At 46.6% G+C, this 26,267-nt stretch overlaps 1 long non-coding RNA gene and 1 pseudogene across 1 annotated transcript; both read right to left on the bottom strand.

Annotated features, from left to right (window-relative positions):
- Nucleotides 1–26,267, bottom strand: part of LOC129839614 (mitogen-activated protein kinase kinase kinase kinase 3-like) — an 85,225-nt pseudogene that overhangs the window by 33,461 nt on the left and 25,497 nt on the right.
- On the bottom strand, nucleotides 5,823–7,952 carry LOC129839437 (uncharacterized). Its single transcript, XR_008757022.1, has 5 exons — nucleotides 7,699–7,952; nucleotides 7,428–7,512; nucleotides 7,035–7,090; nucleotides 6,562–6,609; nucleotides 5,823–6,017 (listed from the first exon to the last, which is right to left on the bottom strand). It is a non-coding gene; the product is annotated as an uncharacterized LOC129839437 (long non-coding RNA).

Below are 26,267 nucleotides of genomic sequence, written 5' to 3'. Positions count from 1 at the left end.
TAGTTGGCTGCCAGTCTTCTTCTGTGTCTTGACTATAAGAAAGGCGTCCCAAATGGCTGCCCATTTCCTATATAGTGCACTAATTACGAGCACAGCCCATGTAGGGACCAGGGTGACATTTGGGGGCCGCCAAGGCAGTCCCAGGATGGCTTCCACTGTTATTTATTTAGCAGTGTGTCCTCCCTCGTGCATCAGAGGACATGCACTTTACTTTATGTGAAGGGCTCACAGTGGAACTAACATTTCCAGGGCACAAAATGGCAGTTGAAGGACGTCCTTCACTGCCTGGCTGTTTTTGAAGAAGAGACTAAAAGCATTTAGAGCCAAACCATCGGAAGCCAAGGGCGGTTGAAGTAGCTTCTCCAGCACAACTTAATCTTGGGACATAATATAGGACCATTCTTGTCTAATGTATGCACTCAGCAGTGAGTGCATACATTTTCATACTTTTTCGTAGTGGTCCCCGTGGGAATTGAACCCACAACCCTGGAGTTGCAAGCGTCATGCTCGACCAACTGATCCATACCGTTAAAGACAAATAGCATTTGGTTCCAATTTACAATAAGTGTCCCCGATACCTTTGTTTTTACATGCAGCTCTACAGTATCTACACTGTGTACACTAATTACACTACCTGATGTACATTTTTTATTATGGTCACCCACTGTAAAGTGGGACTAAGTACTCAAATGGTAAATGTAACATACATTGTAGCTTTAGCAAGGACCCAATGGTATCACACCATTCTCCACGTCAAACAACTTCAGCACATGCCTATTTCTGATGTTACACCCCAACACACTTCCCATGCACAAACGTAAAGACAACTAACCACACATCTATGTCTGTGTGCACACAATCTCAATTACCAGAGCAAGCAAACACACCCATATAGGCCCACAACGCCCGCACACGCACGCACACACACGGTACCTCTCTGCCAACGGAAAAGCGCGGGAGTCGCCGAGATAGGGGGACAACGGGTTGAAACACACCCCAGTATGAGCCAAAGCACCCTGTTGTATTTCAACTAAGGGCAAAGGAGAGAGGCAGAGACACTCAGCCCAACTGATGAGAGGAGTTGAAGAGGAGTAGGTTGAAATTGCCCTTAGATGCTGATCTTCGGTCAGTTTTGCAATTCCCCCACTAATGGTTAAGGTTAGGCTTGGGGGAAGGGAAGCTGATCATAGATCTGTACCTAGGAGAAACTTTACCCCGGAGCAGTTGAGGACCGGGCAGGGGGTGAAACGGCCTAAAGAATTCCTTTAAGGCACAGAGTCAACACCTACAGTCAGTTATTATGGGCCTTGGCCAATGTGACTACTGCCAGCTTAAGTGACAGTGCAACTTTTTGGAATGAGTCATGCGTACATTTGATGAGACGATGTTTTGAGATTTAAAAAAATAATTTGCAGGCAGCTAAGAGGCTAATTAATGCTTATGCTATGGCTAATACATCTTTAAAATGTAAACAAAAATATATAGATGCTGTATAATATTATACATTCTGTAATTGTCTAACAAATATGCATTTAAGTGTGCCAATGAACAAGACAGAATGTTCAGTCAGTGTATTCTAGTATAATATTGACAAAAATAAAAGTACTGCTGAGTGTGAACACCGTGGCTTTGAATAGCAAAAGCACTCCCGTCAATTATACACATAACACAATTATACACACTCCTGTGCATTATACACAGACTAAATTGACCCCTAAAACCTACAGTGACAAAATGTTCTGTATGACAAAGTACAATAGATGCTCTACAACCAATGATCGTCCTTTATAGTCAATTAAAATGATTTAGGGCCTTGATCAATCAAAACCAGTAACCAGGAATACAGGATAAGACAAAAAAAAATCTAAATTATGACTATTTCCGCTGTGAGAATTGATGTCACCATTTAAAAATGGCGACTTCAGAGGCAACCTAGCCTGGGTGCCAGTCTGATTCTGCTATCTTGCCAACTCCTTATGGAATAGTTATGCCAAATGTTTGGATTGACACTGAGTGACAAGGAGTTGGAAAGATTGTATTAACAGACTAGCAAAGGTTACCGGTTTTGATTAAAGGAGGATGTGTCCCGGGAGTGTCTGCAGCTGTACTGTACCTCCTCGGGCTCCTCGGGCTCATCATCTAAGTGGTCGTCGTAGGAGGAGTGGTCCCGGGTTGCTGGCCTTGTCCAAGAGCTCGATGGCCAGCGTGCGACTTAGAGGTTGCGAGACAAAGGGATGCTGGGAAAACATCAGGGGACAACAATGAAGCCGAGTTCATACTGTAGGATAGCCTGGTGTCGGATCTGGTTGTGCGGTCTTGCCAACTCCTATGGTTATTGATGGGGCAATGAGCATAGCAGTTGGCAAGACAACACAAACAGATCTGGGACCAGACAAACCATAGGAGACTATGGGCCAGATTCAGTCAAGAAAATCCACGTGTCAGATATTTTGCATTATGAGAAATGCAATCGAGTAAAACAAATTAATCATAGCTCTCAATTATAAAAAAAAAATAATACATTTCCTGCTGTGGTTGTTCCCTCTTGAGCCAAATAGCAGTTGAATAAAAATAGGAGTTGGCTTGGCTTGGGGAAAATGTTATCTAAGATGAGATAAGATACAACTTTATCCATCCCCTTAGGACAATTAGATTCAGGGCTAAAGTGGTGCATCTGATATGTACTGGCATACAAACACTAGACAGACAACACATTTAGGCTGCGTACCCAAATATGGGCATACGGTGCCATTTGCCTCAGACAAGCACGACACAAGACATTATCACATTTGTATTACATGCCTGTGCAATAGATTATTAAAAGGCTAAAGAGTAATGTGTAAAAAGGCACTCTAAGTGAGGTAGACCTAAACAAGATTTCTAAGATAAAATGTAAAAACAGTTGAGCCTGTAAGAGTTAGGCGGGTTCCTCTGTCCCAAGTTTATTTGAGTAATAAGCATGGTCGAGTTCTAAGAACACAAACCGCAGGCTAATAGTAAATCAGAGTTGCTACGTGGAGACTGAAGCACTTTCTACAATTGCGACATCCTTTTTTGGACTGTTAAATAAATGTTTACCCATTGATTCTTTAAGAATCTTTTAAATGCCTCATGAGCTCAGCTCAACTGCCGTACACCGCCAGAACCCAAAATGTAAGCTTGTTTTACTTGAAAACATACACTGTATAGCCTCAAAACGCATTACTGGGGGCAAAATGCCCACCCTCATGGACACCTACACCACCTGAAGCGAAAACAGGAAGACCAAAAAAAGAATCAAGGACATCAACCACCCGAGCCACTGCCTGTTCACCCCACTATCATCCAGAAGGCAAGATCAATACAGGTGCATCAAAGCTGGGACTAAAGACTGAAAAACAGCTTATATCTCAAGGCCATCAGACTGCTAAACAGTCATCACTAGCACATCAGAGGCAGCTGCCTATAGACATAGATTAGGAATCACTGCCCACTTTTAGAAATGGATCACTAGCCACTTTAATAACATTTCAGTATCTAGCATGACTCATCTCATATGTATAAGCTGCGCTCCACGCTATTCTACGGTATCTTAGTCACTTTAATTGTGTGTAAATATTCCATCACCCATCTCATATGTACAGTTGAAGTCGGAAGGTGACATACACCTTAGCTAAATACATTTAAACTCAGTTTTTCACAATTCCTGAAATTGAATCCTAGGAAAAATTCCCTGTTTTAGGTCAGTTAGGATCACCACTTTATCTTAAGAATGTGAAATGTCAGAATAAAAGTGGAGAGAATGATTTATTTCAGCTTTTATTTCTTTCATTACATTCCCAGTGGGTCTGAAGTTTACATACACTCAATTAGTATTTGGTAGCATTGCCTTTAAATTGTTTAACTTGGGTCAAACATTTCGGGTAGCCTTCCACAAGCTTCCCACAATACATTCAGTGAATTTCAGCCCATTCCTCTTGACAGAGCTGGTGTAACTGAGTCAGGTTTGTAGGCCTCTATGCTCGCAAACGCTTTTTCAGTTCTGCCAACATATTTTCTATAGGATTGAGGTCAGGGATTGTGATGGCCACTCCGATACCTTGATATTGTTGTCCTTAAGCCATAACTTTGGAAGTATGCTTGGGATCATTGTCCATTTGGAAGACCCATTTGCGACCAAGCTTTAACTTCCTGACTGATTGATGTCTTGAGATGTTGCTTCAATATATCCACATAATTTTCCTCCCTTATGATACCATCTATTTTGTGAAGTGCACCAGTCCCTCCTGCAGCAAAGCACCCCCACAACATGATGCTGCCACCCCCGTGCTTCACGGTTGGGATGTGTCACGAATCCCGCCGAGGATGGTGCCTCTTCCTGTTCGGGCGGCGCTCGGCGGTCGTCGTCACCGGCCTACTAGCTGCCATCGATTCCTTTATTTTTGTTTCTGTTAGTTTGGGCTGATTGGGTGCACCTGTTTTGAGTTTAGTTTGGTGGATAGGCTATTTAAGGGCAGATAGCCCGCTGGCTCTTGTGCGGGCTTGTATTCTGTTATGTTGTGGTTGGATTGTAATGTGGATTTTGTTATTTTCTGTTTACAGTTTAGTCCGGTGTTTTTGGACTCGTCTTTTCATGCGCCCGTGTGTTTTAGGGCATGATCGTTTGGAAAATAAATCCTCATTATTGAAACCTGCTCTCTGCGCCTGACTCCATCCACCCAGTACTCCTAGCAGCTCTGACAGGATGGTGTTCTTCAGCTTGCACGCCTCCCCCTTTTTCCTCCAAACATAACAATGGTCATTATGGCCAAACAGTTTTATTTTTGTTTCATCAGACCAGAGGACATTTCAGATGTACAGATGAATGTGGTACCTTCAGGCGTTTGGAAATTGCTCCCAAGTATGAACCAGACTTGTTGAGGTCTACAATTTATATTCTGAGGTCTTGGGCTGATTTCTTTTGATTTTCCCATGATGTCAAGCAAAGAGGCACTGAGTTTGAAGGTAGGCCTTGAAATACATCCACATCCAATTGACTCAAATGATGTCAATTAGCCTATCAGAAGCTTCTAAAGCCATGACATCACTTTCTGGAATTTTCCAAGCTGTTTAAAGGCACATTCAACTTAGTGTATGTAAACTTCTTACACACTGGAATTGTGATACAGTGAAATAATCTGTCTGTAAACAATGGTTGGAAAAATGACTTGTGTCATGTACAAAGTAGATGTCCTAACCGACTTGCCAAAACTATAGCTTGTTAACAAGAAATGTGTGGTGGTTGAAAAACGAGTTTTAATGACTCCAACCTAAGTGTATGTAAACTTCCAACTTCAACTGTAAATGTCCAAATGCAATCAACAGTTTATCATTAATACAGTGAATGTCTAATACATGTTTGATGACCAATTCCTAAGCCTGGTTCGCTCTGTAGTAAATTATAAATGATGCATAGCAATGTTGAACTCAATGAAAATCATGCAATAGTCATGTATTGTAGTAATTATACATATTTTGTAAGCTGGTGTAGGCAATATTCCCAAAAGGAATATGATATAAATTGTAGTGGTAGCACTGATATACAATTATTCCAGTCACTGTACAAGCATCTCAGACTTGATATAGCCTACTACACACATTGAATATAAAAGCGCACACACACACACACACACACACACACACACACACACACACACACACACACACACACACACACACACACACACACACACACACACACACACACACACACACACACACACACACACACACACACACACACACACACACACACACACACACACACACACACACACACACACACACACACACACACACACACAACGTGAAAGCAGAAGGTGCTATTCACAGCCAAGCGCAATTAACAGCTTGTCAATCATCGCCAGGTGGCGATTACACACTCACCAAATTGCCATTATTCATCATATTGAAACACACACATCAAAGAAAACAGTTGGACGTCTGGACTCCTTACCTAGTTTGACGTACCCGTTGTCTGTCAACAGTATGTTTGCTCCCTTTGTGCAGATAAAAGAAAATTACATTTGCAGTTGCATAGGCCTATGTAAGCGTTTAGTACGATTATACGCATTTTTTCTCAACAACGTATCAAATGTCTAACTAACTTGTATCTGCACATTGTCAATGCAGTTTCATTCATGCAGCAGTCTCTTAACAAGGCTATCTATCGAACGACACTTCGCATGGGAACGACCAAACGGGAAAAGCCTGAAGTGACTTTGAAAGATGTTTTGTTGGGGATTCAAATGGTGGCTATTGGTGTCAGAAATGTTTTTATAATGGCTATTACCCGTCTATGTCAAGAAATTCCAGAGGAACACACTAAACTACTGTAAATGTTTTTTTGTACATGTCTGGGTGAAGGTGTTGGTCTACTTGTGTGTAGGCTTGTGTACAATTATTTTCTTGAAGAGGACAATCAACTCTATTCGATCCTAATCTACACAATGCATTCCTGCTTGAAATGGTTATTGTCCCAGTCCCACCTTACCTTTGTGCACTCAATTCTACGCAATGGAACCTGTCATTTTCCCACCTTACCTTTATGTCTCTGTGCATTTTCCCTTTGTTGTGTAGATAGTAGAGACCCTGTGAAGGGAAAAATGCAGACAGTGAGTCAGTCCATTGACCTCTTCACAAATAACATCCCATCCTAATATGGTGCCCCTTTTAAGCCAATTCACATTCAACTAAAATCAGCCACATACCTTTCCAAAGCAGAACAGAATTGTCATTTTACCAGGAAAGCAATAGTCTGTTTGCTTATTTTTTTTGCGATTTGTAATTATGGATTTATTATGATATAATAGTTGTGCGTATCAAAAATCGAACAAATCAATGACAACAATAGCCCTACGATGTTGCTATTGCTAACGGCTGTCTTCAATCTCATTTCGAGCGGACGGATAAAATCGAAAAGGTAAGAGGCAGTTCAGAGGCTTTGAGCTGAAAGACATCTGTCTGAAGAGGAGTGAATGCTCGAGTGCTGGAGGAGGCAAACTGAATGGACGTACCTGAAGAGTTTCTCGAGACACGTAGGCTATTTGTGATTCTGTAAGAGGCCCCGTCACTGAAAGATAAGGAGAGACATGGTTGGAGCCTGAGAAGCACTGGGTGCTTTATTAAAAGGTTCCTCGCCATTGGTTATTGAGACAACATCTGGTACCTGAACTCAAATGTATCATGTATTTCATTAGTATTATTTCAGCTAAAAGTCTTATGTGGGCACACATCAGCATTTCAAGTTACATCAATATTGCTTGTTGGTTAAATTTGCCCCCCAAAATCATCAATGTACAGTTTTTGTGTCATTTAACCTCAGCTTCAACCACAAATCAAAAATAGGAGTTCAATGTGGGCAATGTAGGTTCAGGGTTCACAATTGGATGTTGATCTGACAGCTTTACCTGGCAACGTTAGGTTATTTGAAGGTCATTATTGGGACTCTAGAATAGTTATGACCGGACTGAACAGACCAGGCACAACAGGAGCCTATTAAAAACAGAACAAAAACATATTTGCTACTGAATTAGACAAGAGCTAGATTCCTAGGTTCTTCTTAGATTTCAATAACATTTATAGTCCTATACAGTAAATTGCATATTCTCAAATGAGATCGCATGTATAAACAAATAAAATAACGGTCTATTCAAACATGATCCTCCGGAATTGACTCACATGTCTGTCTGCCTGTCTTCGGTTCGAGTGAGAACACACATCGTACTCCATCCTGCTCCAATCCTAGGCTGTGTGGGTGGGAGTGCTTTGGCCATACCACTGAGAGACGAATCTTCTTCAAACGTTCTACTAAGTAGATGGCAAGTCATGATAGCACCAGTTGATTGGGGTCTGATTAAAAGATGCAGTTAGTCACATGACGGAGCTAATTCATCTAACTTTCTCTTAAGTGGGGTATATCAAAAAGCAGGGTCACCAAGTTAGCCAGTTGAATCACTTATAACATTCCCATTTTATTTTTTACCTTTATTCAACTAGGCGAGTCAGTTAAGAACAAATTCTTATTTTCAATGACGGCCTAGGAACGGTGGGTTTACTGCCTTGTTCAGGGGCAGAACGACAGATTTTTACCTTGTCAGCTCGGGGATTCGATCTTGCAACCTTTCGGTTACTAGTCCAACGCTCTAACCACTAGGCTACCTGCCGCCCCTTTCAAGCTTATCGTTCCAAAAAATGAGGGATTTACTTCCAAATAGTTACACAGGTTAGCTGGCTAACTCATTGATCCTGTTTGATGGGTTCTGACTTCTTAACTTGAAATATTGTTAATCATCGGGTATCCTTTGGAAAGGAGAAGGGCCACAGTCTGGTTTCTACACCAGAAGTTAATGGTTATCTGTAGGAGGAATGTATACGGTGGAGGCAATTCAGGTTGGACATGTGTAAAGGAAAGGCAATCACATGGTTGGGGTCACTGATAAGGCTGGAGAGCTGTGGATTAGTGAGGAATGGGGGCAGAGGTCAGGTCAGGTCACATGACGGGAGAAGGAACAGTTTATTACCCGCATCACTTAACTTCCTACCTAGCAATAAAGACGTCATCTTTAGAGGGAAGGAGGAGACTTCACCCAAATTGGGGTATATATATACTTGTGCTGGTGGAAACATGTCTTTGTTAGTTCAGCTGTCTGATCCGTAGGGTGAATAAACTTGGTTTGAGATGTACTAATCGTCCGTGAGTTAGAACCTAACGTGTTTCAAATCGAAAACTCAGTCTAAAATGACCTCCTTCCTTTCCATTCTTTCTTTCATCGGCACTGACCTGAAAGAACCTACACAGGTGACAGCATACTCCCGGCTAGGGTCTACCATACTGCTTTCACCTATCCCCCATGTTCAGATCAATGCAGATGGAAAGGAGAAAGGGAGAGGAAGCTATGTTAGACCAATCAACATGCTCCCTTAAGCCTTGTTAAGAATACCCAACGACTAAAACGATGGAGGTTAAAGGAATGTAACGCTGCGACAAACCTACTGGGCATTGTGAAGGTCACGAGGGACAGTGCGCCGAGCACGTAAGCCTTCCCGTTTCGATGACCCTCTATTTACTCCGGAGACGTAGACGGAGCCTTGGGTTGGGGACATTACGAGCAGCGTGTCGTCTCCGTGGCAGCGGGGGAGCCGATATGTGGGAGGGATGAGATCAACGGTAGTTGGTGGTGTCGACTGCTGTTCTGTCTCTCTAACGAGGGGCCTCGCAGCCGACTGAGCCCGGGCACAGTCATTAAGAGCAGAATCAACACCGTCTCTGTGCGAGTGTGTGTATGTGTCTGTGTGTGCGCACAAGTGCAACAACAGCTGCTAAAGACGGCCGCTCTAATGACCTGTTCATTAAATGGGCAATCTGCAGTTCAAACAATTACAAAGTGGTCACGCCACCAGTACTTTCGAAAATAGCTCAGGGATGGGGCTGAAGAAATGTAACTACTCAAATGTATAGATGGAGCTATGGATGCAAAAACTGACCATCCATGACATCAAACTTATAGTTTTAGCCATGTTTTAAATCTATACAGTGTTTGTTTACAACTACAACGTTTACAAAGATTGGAGTAAAACCAGCTTATATTTTGAGTTGTGATGTGGTAAGACAGTTGTACTATGCGCGTGAGGCAATATATAAGTTATATTCTTCTAGAATAAAATGGATATATATCATCTCTTTTAAAGTCCAAAAATGGATGTAGCAAATGCAGATCTTCCCTTTAACGACCAAGATAATAAGAGTCTGTTCACTGTCTGTCTGGTTATGTGGTAGGAGCTAGGTTACGTCCTACATGGCAACTGATTCCCCCTGGGCCGTAGTATAAAGTAGTGTACTATAAAGGGAATAGGGCGCCATTTGGGACGTAGAGGAAAGAGGACGTCTAGCTTGAGTGAGGAATTAGCTTAAAACCACACACCGAAACGTATTGAATTTGGCTTCATCGAACCGGTTGAGCCAGCTGTCATTTTTCAAATGCTGGTGTGTGTGTGTGTGTTTGTGCGCTGTATGTTGTTGTGTATGCTTACCGTGATACATGTCTTGTAGGGCCCCTCCCCCGCAATATTCCATACATATCCATCATTTATCTCTCCTGTAAAGAGCAAAAGGGAACAAATTACATTACAATCGATACTGTACGGCTCAAAATAGTCTGAGTAAAAAGCAAAAGCAAAGAGGCGGGGTGGAGTCTGGGGGGGGCAGAGAGAGAGTATGGATGAATGCTTTAGGGAGTCTTTCTAGGTTGTGACACAGCATGATGCGGTTTGGCTATTAGGCCACAACTGCCCTCCGGCCAACCAACGCGTTAAAACTTCTCAAAATGGCCACCCTCCACCTCCCCTTGTCTTGAGCAGTTCAACACAAAGCATTTCCCCGGAGCTAGCAATTAGCCACATTGTTAGTATGCTAGCGTTAGTGCGGCTAGGCTTGGAACGGAGGCTCTGACCGTAGCTTGGCTGCAGTGGAGAACGACTCTACGCTGAGCCTGTGTGTGTGTGTGTGTGTGTGTGTACTTCAAAACCCGAGAGTGGCTGGGAATTGACTGAGCCAGGGCAGGGGTGGAGGAGGGAAGGGTAGGTTAGGGATGGTGGCGGAGGAAGCACGGGGTGCGGGCCTTTAAATATGCTACCTTAAGTAACTGCCAAAGTAGGCCACGATGTTAGAGTGCTTGCAGTCCTTCATCATGACGATTTCCTGCTGCACCACCACAAAGTCCTCCCCTGTGGAGAGACGGCAGACGTGAGGCAAGGTGAGCGAGACAAATTAACATATGTACATAAAGACACATTTATAAACACATACACACATAAATGTATACAAACTTTAAAATGTTTTGTGTACACTACAGGTCAAAAGGTCTAGAACACCTACTCATTCAAGGGTTTTTCTTTATTTTTACAATTTTCCACATTGTAGAATAACAGTGAAGACATCAACACTATGAAAGAACACATATGGAATCATGTAGTAACCAAAAAAAGTGTTAAAAAAATCAAAAACAAATTATATTTGAGATTCTTCAAATAGCCACCCTTAGCCTTGATGACAGCTTTGCACACTCTTGGCATTCTCTCAACCAGCTTCATGAGATATCACCTGGAATGCATTTCAATTAACAGGTGTGCCTTCTTAAAAGTTAATTTGTGGAATTTCTTTCCTTCTCAATGTGTTTCAGCCAATCAGTTGTGTTGTGACAAGGTAGGGGTGGTATACAGAAGATAGCCCTATTTGGTAAAGACCAAGTCCATATTATGGCAAGAACAGCTCAAATAAGCAAAGAGAAATGACAGTCCATCATTACTTTAAGATATGAAGGTCAGTCAACACGGAACATTTCAAGAACTTTGAAAGTGCAGTCGCAAGACCCATCAAGATCTATTATGAAACTGGCTCTCATGAGGACCGCCAAATAAATGGAAGACGCAGAGTTACCTCTGCTGCAGAGGATAAGTTCATTAGAGTTACCAGCCTCAGAAATTATAGCCCAAATAAACCTCGCTGAACCAAAGCACTCTGACAAGACTAGCTGGGAACTTACAGAATGGGCCAAAAAGTAAGCAGACAATTAAACTGTGCAATAGTCTGCAACCTGACCCGATGCGCAGAGATAATGGCTCGGAGGATTGATTTAGCAGAATCAATGCGTTGTGTGTAATCTACGCTAGTCCCTTTTGATGAAGGCATCTGTCAAACCGGCGAAGCTATCGGTGCAAACTTTAAGCTACACACCTCCCGAATGAGGACCATACATCTCAGAATCAATGAGCCGCACGGCGTCCAACTACGATCACTGAGGGGAATCAATTCCACAGATCATAATTACACAGGCTGGGAATGTTCAGTTTGGCAGCTTGTCAACACCACCAGAAGGCCAGTGTTTCCCGACACTCAACGCTATTCTAACGCGGGGGAGTGCGATGGACTTGGAAACTGGGGATATAGAAACCGATAGAAGCTACGTTTTGGAGGCCTGTCTCCTCGAGGTTGCACTCAAACACATGCACACACACTCACAGATAAGAAATGATCTCAATGACAAGGCGGCAGTAAATAGCCCTTGATTAAAACCCGCGGGGATAGTTGCGTTCCGATTTCAGCATGTCTGTCAATACGGGATGCGTGCCGCCCATTCAAACCCCGCACTCTCCATCAGCACTGTTGCTGTGTCAGCGCATTCCTCCCAGGCAGAGCTATCGTGTGCAGCTCCATGCTTCTTCAGAGGGAGAAGCAGGGCACGTTTATTGGTTTTAACGAGAAATGAATGCCCATGAAGCTCTCCCTCGCCTTCGATTGGCCCAAGGGACGGAAGACAGGGCCCGGTTGATTGGCTGATTGGGCGAGAATCACGTTTTTTTTTCCCTCCGACAATGTCCCCTGGGGTTCGTGGACCTGACGGCGTCGATCTGGGCTGACCTTGATCTCTGGCTCGGATCTCAACATCTATAAGCATGTGCGTCATCTCATGCGCGGCGGCACAAACGCTTTGGAGGAGAGAGAGAGAGAGGGAGAGAGAGAACAAAGTCACTTTAGTGTGACTGCTGGCTTAATGATGGACGCTCCAGGCCTCATTAAAAAGCTGATCTATTTTTTTTATACCTCTCTCTCACCACTCTACAATATTTCTACGCCTGTCATTCGCTCTGCGTTCAAAATCCCTTCTGTAGCCTCAATGAGAGATGAAAATAAATATGTATGCCGGCTTATGTAATGGCTCATTAAAATGTATGGAACACGCTGGATATGCAAGGCGAGGGTTGTGAATAGAGTTTGCGCTGCAGCAAGAAAAAGCCCTATTAATAAAGTTTACACGGACCCTATGATTAATTAAATATCGGTGGAGGGGCGGTTTTGCGGGTCATTTTCTGCTTACGGCCTCCTCCCGAGGGAGCGTCCCCGGATTCACTTTCAACAGTGACCAAGGTCAGATGGCCCCTGGCGCTTCCTGTCGTGGTGAGCCTGTCCTTCTCCGGTGACGCAGTGACATTTTCCCAGTACAGAAGGGATTGGAGAGAGGGACTGACTGTGTAGGATACTCTGGGTGAAGTTTCCCCTAGGTACAGATTCAGGATTAGCGTCTCCTGCTCCAATCATAACCTTAACCATTAGTGGGGAAAAGGCTAAACTGACCCAAGATCAGGGTCTAGGGGTATGTAGGACTGCCATCACCTCTAAGTGCTAATACCAAAGGAGTGACTTTGGATAAACTGTAATGTTAGCTGAATTGCCTACATTTTTTAAAAGTTAAGAACATGGCGTAAACAGTAACTCAAAAAGTAATTCTTTTTATTTTGTCATTCGTTCACTCTTATGTATTCTTTTTGATCACAACATTCTACAAATACACGGAATGAAGTATTTATCTGCAGTTACAAAACAGTGTTTAATAATTACATTCTGGTCACTAAGCACTTACATATTGTATCTGTATGGACCAATGGTAGTTTTTAAGTTGGACTATTTAGCCAACAGTAGTGAATTTTTCCTTTCATCCAAGGTGACATGGAACAAAGCAGTGTACTAAGCAATAGGATGCCTCGTTTGGGATGCTCACATACGCTGACAGTAAGCAAGGACCTCATAATATGATCTCATGTTGGCTAATAGAACAGCAAAAGAACAGCAAATGTTGGCAAATACCATGGAGGACTGGAAGCCATCAGGGTTGTGCTCATTAGGCACCAAACGGTAGAAAAACGGAATTAAATGGAAACGCTCATTTTGGTTTTCCGTTGCAAAATGTTTTTAAACTTTTCCAGTTGCATGCCCTAATGAACAGGATCCAGATTTGAGTGAGGGGGCCTTGTGCAAACAGATTGGCTGTGTTGCAATCTAGTAGAGCAGTTACAAAGATCTTGGCAGCCTCTAACCCAGATTCTTGGACTGTACATGGACATCACGAAGCACAAGATGAAGATAAAGCCTGGCAGCCAGCCAAAATGAAAATGAATTTATGACCGAGATGCCATTTGAAAATCAAACACAGATTAGAACAAATTGGAACAGGTCAAAAAAGCACATATTAAATGACTTATTTGAATTCTGCACAGCATGCCACTAAAGCGAGATAAGCCAATGAGATCCCAGCAAACTGTTGCTAGGGAATATTAGTTGGGCTTGCATTGAAAGCATCTTTGGGAAACAGTGTTACATTTGAGATTGAAACAGACTGGCAGATATAACAAGGTGCTGAATATGGTGTCCGGCGTTGGTTGTGACATGTTAGCTGTGACAAGTTAGAGGGTGTTAACCGCCCACCCATTATTTTGTCTTTTTTTTAACCCTTTGTCCTCCCCAACTTCGTGGCTTCTAATTGGTAGTTACAGTCTTGTCTCATCGCTGCAACGCCCGTACGGACTCGGGAGAGGCGAAGGTCGAGAGCCGTGCGTCCTCCGAAACACGACCCAACCAAGCCGCAATGCTTCTTGACACAATGCCCACTTAACCCGGAAGCCAGAAGCCACCAATGTGTCGGAGGAAACACCGTACACCTGGCGACCTGGTCAGCGTGCACTGCACCCAGCCCGCCACAGGAGTCACTAGTGCTCGATGGGACAAGGACATCCCTGCCGGCCAAACCCTCCCCTAACCCGGACGATGCTGGGCCAATTGTGCGCCGCCCCATGGTCACGGGACGGCACGCGACAGAGCCTGGACTCTAACCCAGAATCTTTAGTAGCAATGCAGTGTCTTCGACCACTGCGCCACTCGGGTTGGCCCCAGCCGCTCATCCTTGGAAGTCAGTCCACTTCATAGTGTGTGGAGTGTTAGTCCACTCCACACACTATGATAGTTAATCACTCAGCCTATGTCTAGGCTACATAGGTTTCCATGGTCCTGGGAATTGGCAACAGAACCTCGAGCCAACGACCCTGTCACCAAGAAACACACTCATGGACACCATGACGACATCATGGCGAAATCTGTCAAGAGTGCTAGTTGCCCTGGCCGTGATGCGTGCTGACAAGCACCTCCATGTCACTCCACGCTGTCACAGTGGATTGTGGCACCTTCCCCTCGTCATGCCTCGCTGTTGGCATTTTAAGGAGATAGGGGAAACCTTGGCCACATTAATTATAGATGGGGTTCCTGCAGTGCGTTAGCGTGAATGGCTAATAAGAGACCTCCGGGCCGAAATCAACTGCATGTGGTCCACCTGATAAATCTGGGCACACACACAATCTCTGTCTCTTTAAAGCTTCTGACCCATTTCCAGCTCCAATTGTCACTGTCAATCCATCAAAGCCCTGTCTGGTGCGTTCTCTACCTCCAATGTACTGTAAGAAGAAAATAAAGCATTTAACCCAAAGACATCCGCAAGGGAAGTTCAAACAACATCAGAAACCCAATCTCGGACGTTATCTTAAGCCCGTGGATGTGTCACAAATGATAAGTCCACTATTTATAACCAGAGCCCAATGGGCCCTGGTCAAAAGTAGTTCACTATATAGGGAATAGTCATCAGAGACGCAACCTTGAAGTGACTGGTATTCCCAACAACTTCACAGCACAGTGTTCTTATATGATAAACTGACTCACACACCTAACATTGATGGTCTTTCATAAAGGGGGCCTTGAAAAAAGTGCCTTGAGCGACTACATGCAGAGGGCAAAATACACTCCTATGGGCCTATTGATTTGATTGACGCACGTCCCTCGGCGCCAGTCCTGCATGTTAACTCCATCGTCACACAGGCCTCTGCATAGAAGATCCTGTGACGTTGTATAGAATATGGTTCTATGGAACTCATGAATGAACATTTAAAGATATGAGGCATATCAGTTGTATTAGAATCCACACCTGTTTGAGATTAAAGGGATAGTTCACCCAAATTACAAAATTACTTATTTGGTACCTTAACCTGAACGCAGTCTATGCCATGGACAATGATGCTGTAAGAACTGCTCACAAGGTAAGGTTACAAATATGTCATTTTGTTCTTTGGCTTACTATCCCTTTATATAAATAAAACATGGTTTACAGTCAGCTGTGGATGATAACACAACTGACACAAATCAAAGGTTAGAAGTGACCATGGCATGAGCACAACCTAAAAATATGCCACAAATAAACCCCAAATCAATTCCTGTTATTGTAGAACTATGCAGTGTCCTTACAAGAATAGACACACAAAGGGAGGGAGAGGGAAGTTGCAGCAAAATCAATAGTACCTGTTAAAGTTAAAAGCGCTACGACAGAGGTCCCCCAGTCCAAAAGCCTTGCAGAAATACTCTAGTCTTGAGTGTCTATACCAAACCTGATTCCCAAATGGCACCCTATTCCCTATGTAGTGCACAATTTTAGTGTGCACAACCCCAAAAGCAGTGCACAACCCCAAAAGCGTGTAGTGCACAACCCCAAAAGCAAGACAGGAGCTGTCACAGCGGATATGGTAAAGAGGTGGTTTGACATTAAAAGGAGAGGATTGGGAGAGTCAGGGGGCGGTTCAATGCTGACTGACCCCTCAACCTTTCACCCAAGAATAGCTTTGGTTGTTGAAGAACAAGGACAACAACACACACGGCCGCACACATATACACACAAAATGATGAAAGTCAACACTGGATAACTACAGATGTAGGAACTTCATTTGAGCCAGTTTGCTGCAACAGGAAATGTATTTTCTTTATGTGGATTATAATTAATGGACATTTTCATAAGGGTTGATACATTTTTTGTAAGGGAAAATTAAGTCAAATGTCAAAGTGGAAATGACAAACTTCAGAAGCCTTTTTAAAAACCTCAAATACACCACAAGTTTAAAATGTCCTGTACTGTAAGAATGTACTCTTGCAACAGGCTATCCAAATCAAGATCCTATTCTGTACTGTATATTTAACAGACTGCCTGAAAGTTGAATATTAGTGGTCATATACACACACACACAAGTGTGCTTCGCACAAGCAGAGGCTGCTTCCTGTCTGAACTCTTACCATCCGCAACATCAGATAGTACCCCACAAGCCTCAGGCTGCATATCTGTACACGTACACACGCACGCACGCAAACACGCACGCACAGATAACCGCACACATGCCCATACACACGTGCACACACACTCACTCTCGCACACACACTCACTCGCACACACACTCACTCGCACACACACACACTCAAAAGTCCATCAAGCCTGCCACCTGCTTGCTGACTGTCAGTCTAACAAGCCAAACTCAAAGTGAATCCCTGTTGATTCATAGAAAGAAAAAGTAAGTAAACATTTCTTTAGCGTAGCCTAGCCTACACCCACCAGTTCCCACCCCCTTGGTTGGTTCGACTATAGCAGCAACAGTTAACTGTAAAATTATTATGAAAGTCGACTTAGACCAATGTTAATAAGATTCTAATAGCACCATACCTGTAAAATACCAATACAATATCGTATGACTGTACAGAATGAGATGTTCTAAACTCCACATTGACCCCTAGCCACCCATTTGCAGATCTGAAATAATTGGATTGGATAGGTATAAGCAATAAGGTAATAGCTCCACTTTGTAATCAAATTTCAAAAGTCAAAAGATAGAGTTCAGTGTGTCAAATCGGAGGGCCTGTTGTCCGGGGCCTCTGGCAGTCTCTATTGGGGTGCCACAGGGTTCAATTCTTGGGCCAACTCTTTTCTCTGTATACATCAATGATGTCGCTCTTGCTGCTGGTGAGTCTCTGATCCACCTCTACGCAGACGACACCATTCTGTAGTCCTCTGGCCCTCCTTTGGACACTGTGTTAACTACCCTCCAGACGAGCTTCAATGCCATACAACTCTCCTTCCGTAGCCTCCAACTGCTCTTAAATACAAGTAAAACCAAATGCATGCTCTTTAACCGATCGCTGCCCACACCTGCCCGCCCGCCCAGCATCACTACTCTGGACGGCTCTGACTTAGAATATGTGGACAACTACAACTACCTAGGTGTCTGGTTAGACTGTAAACTCTCCTTCCAGACTCACATCAAACATCTCCAATCCAAAGTTAAATCTAGAATCGGCTTCCTATTTCGCAACAAAGCATCCTTCACTCATGCTGTATAACATACCCTCATAAAACCGACCATCCTATGACTTTGGCGATGTCATTTACAAAATAGCCTCCAACACCCTACTCAACAAATTGGATGCAGTCTATCACAGTGCCATCTGTTTTGTCACCAAAGCCCTATATACTACCCACCACGGCGACCTGTACGCTCTCGTTGGCTGGCCCTCGCTTCATACTTGTCGCCAAACCCACTGGCTCCAGGTCATCTACAAGACCCTGCTAGGTAAAGTCCCGCCTTATCTCAGCTCGCTGGTCACCATAGCAGCACCCACCCGTAGCACGCGCTCCAGCAGGTGTATTTCACTGGTCACCCCCAGGGCCAATTCCTCCTTGTTTTACTCCACGTGTAACCCTGTGTTGTTGTATGTGTCGAACAGCTTTGCTTTATCTTGGCCAGGTCGCAGTTGTAAATGAGAACTTGTGTCACGTTCCTGACCTGTTTTCCTTTGTTTTGTATTCATTTTAGTTGGTCAGGGCGTGAGTTGGGTGGGTTTGTCTATGTTTGTATTTCTATGTGGGGTTTTGTGTTCGGCCTGGTATGATTCTCAATTAGAGACAGGTGTGTATTGTTTGTCTCTAATTGAGAGTCATACAAAGGCAGCCAGGGTTTCACTGGTGTTTTGTGGGTGTTTGTTCCTGTGTCCACACAGGACAGTTGAAGGTTAGTCACGTTTGTTGTTTTGTAGTTTTGTAGTGTCTTGTTTTGCTGTGTTCATTAAAAGATGGCTTATTTCCCTCAATCCGCATCTTGGTCCTATCCATGCTCCTCCTCGTTTGAGGAGGAGAACAACAATGACTGCCTTTACAGAAACACCCACCACAACAGGACCAAGCGGATTGAGGAGAGAGAAAAAGAACTAAAGCAATGGAGAGAAGAGGAATGGAGTTGGGAGCAAATTTTCAATGGAGAACGACCCTGGGCTAAGGTGGGAGAGAATCGCCGCTCTCGGGAGGAGAAGGAGGCAGCCACAGCCCAGGAGCGCTGGTATGAGGAGGCAGCACGTATGAGAGGCTGGAAGCCCGAGAGGCTCACCCAAGAATTTCTTGGGGGGGGGCTAAAGGGGAGTGTAGCGAAGCCGGGTTGGATACCTGAGCCAACTCCCCGGGCTTGCCGTGGAGTAAGAGGGCGTCGTACTGGTCAGACACCGTGTTATGCGGTAAAGCGCACGGTGTCCCCAGTACGCGTGCTTAGCCCAGTGCGGGCTATTCCACCTTGCCGCACTGGGAGGGCTAGGTTGGGCATCGAGCCGAGTGCCATGAAGCCGGCCCAACGTATCTGGTCTCCTCGGGCCGGCGTACATGGCACCAGCCTTACAGGTGGTGTCCCCGGTTCGCCTGCATAGGCCAGTGCGGGCTATTCCACCTCGCCGCACTGGTAGGGCTACGGGGACCATTCAACCTGGTAGGGTTGGGGAGGCTCGGTGCTCAAGAGCACGTGTCCTCCTTCACGGTCCGGTATATCCGGCGCCACCTTCCCACCCCAGCTCAGTACCACCAGTGCCTACACCACGCACCAGGCTTCCAGTGCATCTCCAGAGTACTGTTCCTGTTCCCCGCACTCGCCCTGAGGTGCGTGCCCTCAGCCCGGTACCTCCAGTTCCGGTACCACGCACCAGGCCTATAGTGCGTCTCAGCCGGCCAGAGTCTGCCGTCTGCCCAGCGGTGCCTGAACGGCCCGTCTGCCCAGCTCCGTCTGAGCCATCTGTCTGCCCAGCTCCGTCTGAGCCATCTGTCTGCCCAGCGCCGTCTGAGCCATCTGTCTGCCCAGCGCCGTCTGAGCCATCTGTCTGCCCAGCGCCGTCTGAGCCATCTGTCTGCCCAGCGCCGTCTGAGCCATCTGTCTGCCCAGCGCCGTCTGAGCCATCTGTCTGCCCAGCGCCGTCTGAGCCATCTGTCTGCCCAGCGCCGTCTGAGCCATCCGTCTGCCCAGCGCCATCTGAGCCATCCGTCTGCCACGAGCCATTAGAGCCGCCCGTCTGTCCCGAGCCAGTAGAGCCGTCCGTCAGTCAGGAGTTGCCAGAGACGCCCGCCAGTCAGGAGCTGCCAGAGACGCCCGCCAGTCAGGAGCTGCCAGAGACGCCCGTCAGTCAGGAGCTGCCAGAGACGCCCGTCAGTCAGGAGCTGCCAGAGACGCCCGCCAGTCAGGAGCTGCCAGAGACGCCCGCCAGTCAGGAGCTGCCAGAGACGCCCGCCAGTCAGGAGCTGCCAGAGACGCCCGCCAGTCAGGAGCTGCCAGAGACGCCCGCCAGTCAGGAGCTGCCAGAGACGCCCGCCAGTCAGGAGCTGCCAGAGACGCCCGCCAGTCAGGAGCTGCCAGAGACGTCCGACAGTCCGGAGCTGCCCTACAGTCCGGAGCTGCCCTACAGTCCGGAGCTGCCCTACAGTCCGGAGCTGCCACTCAGCCCGGACCTGCCGGAGCTGCCACTCAGCCCGGACCTGCCGGAGCTGCCACTCAGCCCGGACCTGCCGGAGTCCCTCAGCCCGGACCTGCCGGAGTCCCTCAGCCCGGACCTGCCGGAGTCCCTCAGCCCGGACCTGCCGGAGTCCCTCAGCCCGGACCTGCCGGAGTCCCTCAGCCCGGACCTGCCGGAGTCCCTCAGCCCGGACCTGCCGGAGTCCCTACGCCCGGACCTGCCGGAGTCCCTACGCCCGGACCTGCCGGAGTCCCTACGCCCGGACCTGCCGGAGTCCCTACGCCCGGACCTGCCGGAGTCCCTACGCCCGGACCTGCCGGAGTCCCTACGCCAGGACCTGCCGGAGTCCCTCAGCCAGGACCTGCCGGAGTCCCTCAGCCAGGACCTGCCGGAGTCCCTCAGCCAGGACCTGCCGGAGTCCCTCAGCCAGGACCTGCCGGAGTCCCTCAGCCAGGACCTGCCGGAGTCCCTCAGCCAGGACCTGCCGGAGTCCCTCAGCCAGGACCTGCCGGAGTCCCTCAGCCAGGACCTGCCGGAGTCCCTCAGCCAGGACCTGCCGCCCCTTGTCCCGGTGCTGCCCCTTATCCCGGTGCTGCCCCTTATCCCGGTGCTGCCCCTTATTCCGGTGCTGCCCCTTCATTTAGGTGGGGTTAGTGGGAGGGTGGTCATTGGGAGGGGGATAAAGAAGCGGGGATTGATTATGGTGGGGTGGGGACCACGACCAGCGCCAGAGCCGCCACCGTGGACAGACGCCCACCCAGACCCTCCCCTAGACTTTGTGCTGGTGCGCCCGGAGTTCGCACCTTAAGGGGGGGGGTTCTGTCACGTTCCTGACCTGTTTTCCTTTGTTTTGTATTCATTTTAGTTGGTCAGGGCGTGAGTTGGGTGGGTTTGTCTATGTTTGTATTTCTATGTGGGGTTTTGTGTTCGGCCTGGTATGATTCTCAATTAGAGACAGGTGTGTATTGTTTGTCTCTAATTGAGAGTCATACAAAGGCAGCCAGGGTTTCACTGGTGTTTTGTGGGTGTTTGTTCCTGTGTCCACACAGGACAGTTGAAGGTTAGTCACGTTTGTTGTTTTGTAGTTTTGTAGTGTCTTGTTTTGCTGTGTTCATTAAAAGATGGCTTATTTCCCTCAATCCGCATCTTGGTCCTATCCATGCTCCTCCTCGTTTGAGGAGGAGAACAACAATGACTGCCTTTACAACTTGTTCTCAACTAATTACAACAATACTGAATGAACACTTATTTTAACTTAATATAATACATCAATAAAATCAATTTAGCCTCAAATAAATAATGAAACATGTTCAATTTGGTTTAAATAATGCAAAAACAAAGCGTTGGAGAAGGAAGTAAAAGTGCAATATGTGCCATGTAAGAAAGCTAACGTTTAAGTTCCTTGCTCAGAACATGAGAACATATGAAAGCTGGTGGTTCCTTTTAACATGAGTCTAAAATATTCCCAGGTAAAAAGTTTTAGGTTGTGGTTATTATAGGAATTATAGGACTATTTCTCTCTATAAGATTTGTATTTCATATACCTTTGACTATTGGATGTTCTTATAGGCACTTTAGTATTGCCAGTGTAACAGTATAGCTTCCGTCCCTCTCCTCGCTCCCACCTGGGCTCGAACCAGGAATACATCGACAACAGCCACCCTCGAAGCAGTGTTACCCATGCAGAACAAGGGGAACAACTACTCCAAGTCTTAGAGCGAGTGACGTTTGAAACGCTATTCACGTGCACCCAGCTAACTAGCTAGCCATTTCACATCGGTTACACCAGCCTAATCTCGGGAGTTGATAGGCTTGAAGTCATAAACAGTGCAATGCTTGAAGCATTGCAAAGAGCTGCTGGCAAAACGCACGAAAGTACTGTTTGAATGAATGCTTACGAGCCAGCTGCTGCCTACCACCGCTCAGTCAGACTGCTCTATCAAATCATAGACTTAATTATAGCATAATAACACACAGAAATACGAGCCTTAGGTCATTAATATGGTCAAATCCGGAAACTATCATCTCGAAAACAAAATGTTCATTCTTTCAGTGAAATACGGAACCGTTCCATATTTTATCTAACGGGTGGGATCCATAAGTCTAAATATTCATGTTACATTGCACAACCTTCAATGTTATGTCATAATTACGTAAAATTGTGGTAAATTAGTTTGCAACGAGCCAGGCGGCCCAAACTGTTGCATATACCCTGACTCTGCGTGCAATGAACACAAGAGAAGTGACACAATTTCACCTGGTTAATATTGCCTGCTAATCTGGATTTCTTTTAGCTAAATATGCAGGTTTAAAAATATGTACTTCTGTGTATTGATTTTAAGAAAGGCATTGATGTTTATGGTTTTTACTTTACCTTTACCTTTACAGTCGTGCAACGATTGTGCTTTTTTCGCAAAAGCGCTTTTGTTAAATCATCCCCCGTTTGGTGAAGTTGGCTGTCTTAGTTAGGAAGAAATAGTCTTCACACAGTTCGCAACGAGCCAGGCGGCCCAAACTGCTGCGTATACCCGGAACTTTCCTAGTTAAAAGTAATTCATGTTAGCAGGCAATATTAACTATATATGCAGGTTTAAAAATGTATACTTGTGTATTGATTTTAAGAAAGGCATTGATGTTTATGGTTAGGTACACGTTGGGAGCTACGACAGTCCTGTTTCGCGAATGCGCACAACATCGATTATATGCAACGCAGGACACACTCGATAAACTAGTAATATCATCAACCATGTGTAGTTAACTAGTGATTATGATTGATTGATTGTTTTTATAAGATAAGTTTAATGCTAGCTAGCAACTTACCCTGGCTTCTTACTGCATTCGCATAACAGGCAGGCTCCTCGTGGAGTGCAATGTAAAGCAGGTGGTTAGAGCGTTGGACTGGTTAACCATAAGGTTGCCAGATTGAATCCACGAGCTGACAAGGTAAAAATCTGTCGTTCTGCCCCTGAACAAGGCAGTTAACCCATCGTTCCTAGGCCGTCATTGAAAATAAGAATGTGTTCTTAACTGACTTGCCTAGTTAAATAAAGGTGTAAAAAAAAGAATCATTAAAAAAAATCTGCCAAATCGGTGTCCAAAAATACCGATTTCCGATTGTTATGAAACTTGAAATCGACCCTAATTAAATCGGCCATTTCGATTAATTAGCTGGCCGACCTCTACTGTAGTTGCGCAAGACAACTTTACCAGCATCATAGCATATGTATCGATGAATCGTTGTGACATATGAAATACGAGTGACAGTGTAATCAATGTGTAATAACTACGTAAAACATTCATGAACGCTTCAAGTTATGTGACGTGCAGTCATATTCAGGTCTTGATTGGTCAAATAGTGTTGTTTGACACGTGTATAATTTTTGACACGCAAAGATCCAAACGGCGTTGTCACGTTCCTGACCTATTTCTGTTAGTTTGTTGTTTGTGTTAGTTGGTCAGGACGTGAGTTTGGGTGGGCATTCTATGTTGTCTGTTTCTATGTTGGTTAAGGGTTGCCTGGTATGGCTCTTAATTAGAGGCAGGTGTTTGGCGTTCCTCTAATTGAGAGTCATATTTAGGTAGGTTGTTTCACAGTGTTCGTTGTGGGTGGTTGTCTCCTGTGTCAGTGTTTGTCGCACCATACGGAACTGTTCGGTTTGTTTTTGTACATCGTCATTTTGTGTAGTCTATTTTCCCTGTTTGTGCGTTCTTCGTGTTTAATGTAAGTTCGTCGTCCAGGTCTGTCTACTCCGTTTGTTGTTTTTGTTAGTTTATAGTCAAGTTCGTGTTTTTCGTCTGTCTTTAAATAAATTATGTGTTCTCAACCCGCTGCGCCTTGGTTCCATCACTACTCCTCCTTTTCGGTTGAAGAGGAGGAGGACTACCGTTACAGAACCACCCACCAATCCAGAATCAAGCAGCGGTGTAATCAGAGGAAGGGACAGCGCAAGAAGGAGGAATGGACTTGGGACGATGTTTTGGAGGGTAAAGGTTGCTACACATGGGAGGAGATCCTGGCTGGAAGGGATCGCCTCCCATGGGAACAGCTGGAGGCACTGAGGAGAGCAGAGGCAATCGGAGAAGGGAACCGGCGTTATGAGGGGACGCATCTAGCACGGAAGCCCGAAAAGCCCGTGAGTACCACCCAAAAAATCCTTGGGGGGGGGCTAAGAGGTAGTGGGCCAAGGGCAGGTAGGAGACCTGCGCCCACTTACCAGGCTAACCGTGGAGAGCGGTAGTACGGGCAGACACCGTGTTACGCAGTAGAGCGCACGGTGTCTCCTGTACGTGTGCATAGCCCAGTGCGGGTTATTCCACCTCCCCGCACTGGTAGGGCTAGATTGAGCATTGAGCCATGTGCCATGAAGCCGGCTGTACATATCTGGCCACCAGTACGTCTCCTTGGGCCGGCTTACATGGCACCAGCCTTACGCATGGTGTCCCCGGTTCGCCTACATAGCCCGGTGCAGGTTATTCCACCTCCCCGCACTGGTCGGGCAACGGGGGGGATTCAACCAGGTAAGGTTGGGCAGGCTCGGTGCTCAAGGGAGCCAGTACGCCTGCACGGTCCGGTATTTCCGGCGCTACCTCCCCGCCCCAGCCCAGTACCACCAGTGCCTACACCATGCACCAGGCTTCCAGTGCGTTTCCAGAGCCCTGTTCCTCCTCCACGCACTCTCTCTATGGTGCGTGTCTCCAGTCCGGAGCCTCCAGTTCCGGCACCACGCACTAAGCCACCTGTGCGTCTCCGGAGCCCTGTTCACACTGTTCCTTCTCCCCGTACTCGTCCTGAGGTGCGTGCACTCAGTCCGGTGCCACCAGTGCCGGTACCACGCACCAGGCATATAGTACGCTTTGAGAATCCAGTGTGCCCTGTCCCTGCTCTCCGCACTAGGCTTGAAGTGCGTGTCTCCAGTCCGGTGCCTCCAGTTCCGGCACCACGCACCAGGCCTACAGTGCGTCTCAGCCGGCCAGAGTCTGCCGTCTGCCCAACGGCGCCTGAACTGTCCGTCTGCCCAGCGCCGCATGAACTGCCCATCTGCCATGAGCCTACAGAGCCTTCCGCCAGACAGGAGCAGCCAAAGCCTTCCGCCAGACAGGATCAGTCTGAGCCATCCGTCTCCGCAGCGCCATCTGAGCCATCCGTCTCTGCAGCGCCATCTGAGCCATCCGTCTCCCCAGCGCCATCTGAGCCATCCGTCTCTCCAGCGCCATCTGAGCCATCCGTCTCCCCAGCGCCGTCTGAGCCATCCGTCTGTCCCGAGCCATTAGAGCCGCCCGTCTGTCCCGAGCCGTCAGAGCCGTTAGTCAGTCAGGAGCCGCTAGAGCCATTCGTCAGTCAGGATCTGCCAGAGCCGCCAACCAGACAGGATCTGCCAGAGCCGCCAACCAGACAGGATCTGCCAGAGCCGCCAACCAGACAGGATCTGCCAGAGCCGCCAACCAGACAGGATCTGCCAGAGCCGTCAGCGAGCCATGAGCGTCCAGAGCCGTCAGCCAGCCATGAGCGTCCAGAGCCGTCAGCCAGCCATGAGCGTCCAGAGCCGTCAGACAGCCATGAGCGTCCAGAGCCGTCAGCCAGCCATGAGCGTCCAGAGCCGTCAGCCAGCCATGAGCATCCAGAGCCGTCAGCCAGCCATGAGCGTCCAGAGCCGTCAGCCAGCCATGAGCGTCCAGAGCCGTCAGCCAGCCATGAGCGTCCAGAGTCGTCAGCCAGTCATGAGCTGTCCCTCAGCCCAGAGCGGCTATTTATCCAGAACTGCCCCTCAGTCCAGAGCTGTCTCTCTGTCCGGAGCTG

Source organism: Salvelinus fontinalis, chromosome 40 (assembly GCF_029448725.1).
Source record: "Salvelinus fontinalis isolate EN_2023a chromosome 40, ASM2944872v1, whole genome shotgun sequence".
Taxonomy (NCBI): Eukaryota; Metazoa; Chordata; class Actinopteri; order Salmoniformes; family Salmonidae; genus Salvelinus; species Salvelinus fontinalis.
This window is presented reverse-complemented; position numbering and strand designations above follow the sequence as displayed.